Source organism: Bison bison, unplaced genomic scaffold (genome assembly GCF_000754665.1).
Source record: "Bison bison bison isolate TAMUID 2011002044 unplaced genomic scaffold, Bison_UMD1.0 scf7180017853443, whole genome shotgun sequence".
NCBI classification, from domain to species: domain Eukaryota; kingdom Metazoa; phylum Chordata; class Mammalia; order Artiodactyla; family Bovidae; genus Bison; species Bison bison.
This window is the reverse complement of record NW_011484016.1, coordinates 906-3382: the sequence shown is the minus strand read 5'-3', so window position 1 is coordinate 3382 and position 2477 is coordinate 906. Positions and strand designations below refer to the sequence as shown.

Below are 2477 nucleotides of genomic sequence, written 5' to 3'. Positions count from 1 at the left end.
GGCAGAGCTGCACTCCACTTTCTGCTACAGGCCCATGGCAATTCCAACACTTCTGGCAAGAAGGAAGCCAGTCTTGATCCTATCATGGCATCTACTCCCCGCTAGCAAGTATGCGGGTCTGGAGACCTCCATGTCTGCCCACATCTGAGCACTCTAGAGCTCAGGCTGGATCAGGAATACTTTAAGAAGCCTAATTCATTCAGACTTGTTCCAATCAGGAGTTGGCCAGACCAGAGCAGGCCTGAGAGCTGGATGCTGGAAGTTCAGGACCAGGCAGGAGACAGGGTCCTCAGCCTGGAGCTCAACTGTTTGGCTCCCTCCCCAACAGCATGTCTCTGGACCGAGGACAAAAGAGTCCCAGAAATCCTTGGTGGGACAGGGCTTGTTTGGGGAGGGCTCTGCAAGAGACCCTGGGTCAGTCTTTCACTGAATCAGAACGGCAACAGGAGAATCCCTATGGGGAAGGGAGGAGCCAAGGGAAGGGCCATGCTTAGCCACTGGCTTCCTCCCAGGCAGCTGCCCAGTCTCACTGGTTCTTGAGGCAATATTCCCAGAGAATGAATACAATGGCCGCCCTTGGGGTATTTTCCTGCCTTCTGATTTCAGAGCTGGCCTGCTCCGTCCATCCATGAGCCATTCATCCATGAGCTGGCCCTGCTCTTGCCCTCTGCTTCGCACCACCTCTCCTGTGCTCTGAGGCAGTGGGCAGTGAAGAGCCGTGACCTGGGGAAAGGGGAGAGGGATGTTTCCTGTAAGACATCACTAGAGGAATCAACATGAAATGTTCTATGCTATTTTTTGAATGGAAGAAGAGAAAAATCAGTCTCTGAGGACTCCTTGATCAGCCCCTACTGAATGCTCCCCACAGCAGGCAGAGCACAGGATGAGGATGTCAGGGTGTCAGCCGCAGGACAGCCCTCCCGGCAGGATCGACTGCAGCCTGATCTCCAGGGTATCTTGTGATGAGGGTGGGGAGTGTGCTTCCTGCCTCCCAGCAGGACCTTCGGGCCCTTTAGCAGAATCTGCTGTGGGCTCCAAACCACAGTAGTATCTAACCTGCTGGGTGAGGGGCTGCCTGCCTGGGCCTGCAATAGCCCTAGCACTCAGGAGTCCTGGCAGTGCCAGACTTGGGCCCCATGGAGCCTCCTCGGCCCTCCTGTCGGGGCCAGTAGCTAACAGCAGGCCCCAGAAGGGACGGACAGTGCTCATAACCCCCAGCCCCTCGCAGCAGTCTGGTCCCTGTACTCACCAGCATCCCTTTGGCACCTTTTCCTACCATGGTGGTGGTGGGTTAGGAGCTCTGGAGTCCGGATCACACTCACACGCTTTCTTTCTAGCACCTTTCAGAGTACAGACCTCCAGAGCTATAAAGAGAGCAGAGAATGAGGTGAGGATTTGGCCCGAAGAAGGCAGGGCAGGACGTGTGTGACTCTCCAGAACAGGTAGTGCAGGGCCCAGACCACCTGCCACTCTTCCCTCCTGTCCTGTTCCTTTCTGGATGACCCTCAGTCCAGTTCCTACCTCACTCTTCTCCTAACCCTTCCCCTGAAATCCTTGGTCTCCAGGCTTCCTGTCCCAGTGGGCAAAGGTTTATTTTTTATTCTCCAGATGCCCAGTTTTATTTTTTTAAAAAAATGAACACAGAACTGGGACAGGGTCCAATTCGTTCATTGTCTGTGTGAATGGCCTCAACCTTTCCCCTGAAGTGGAGTCAGCTTGGATCAACACGTTTCCCCACCTCACCCCAGCCAGGTGGCCAGGATGGGCCTTCCCTATCCTGATGCTGCTCAGCCTGGGCTCCAGGCATATGGCATTCCACTAACTTGGACCAGAAGCTCTGGGCACAGCAAACACAGCATGTGCGTCATGCCTCCATGCCCTTGCTCAGGTGGGCCCTGACCGAACACCTTCCCTCCTGCTCCCCAGGTGAAACTCTACAAACCCTTTGGGACCCTGCCTCAGTGTCACTTCTCCTCTGTTGCTTTTCCTGACACGGCCCCCACTCCACTCCAGAATGAACAAATTGCTTCCTCTTTTGTGTTTTGTGCTACCAGTGTTCTTATAAACTTACTCCAGACATATTTGCTTATGTCTGTCAACTGTGGTTGGGCAGTTCCCTGAGGGATTGGATGTGTTTAATTGACCCCTCTGCCCTGCTCAGCCTGCCCTCAATCTTTTCCAGCATAAGAGTCTTTTCAGATGAGTCAGCCCTTCGCATCAGGTGGCCAAACTATTGAAGTTCCAGCTTCAGCATCAGTCCTTCCAATGAATATTCAGGACTGATTTCCTTTAGGGTGGACTGGTTGGATCTCCTTGCAGTCCAAGGGACTCTTAAGAGTCTTCTCCAACACCACTGTTCAAAACCATCAATTCTTCAGCGCTCAGCTTTCTTTATAGTCATACTCTCACATCCATACATGACGACTGGAAAAACCATAGCCTTGACTATATGGACCTTTGTTGACAAAGTAATGTCT

General features: G+C 53.0%; 1 long non-coding RNA gene across 1 annotated transcript; it reads right to left on the bottom strand.

Moving 5' to 3' along the window:
- Positions 1-370: 370 nt before the first annotated feature.
- Positions 371-1588, bottom strand: LOC104999152. The gene is made up of 2 exons (XR_826552.1): positions 1250-1588; positions 371-723 (listed from the first exon to the last, which is right to left on the bottom strand). It is a non-coding gene; the product is annotated as an uncharacterized LOC104999152 (long non-coding RNA).
- Between the last annotated feature and the right edge of the window lie 889 nt (positions 1589-2477).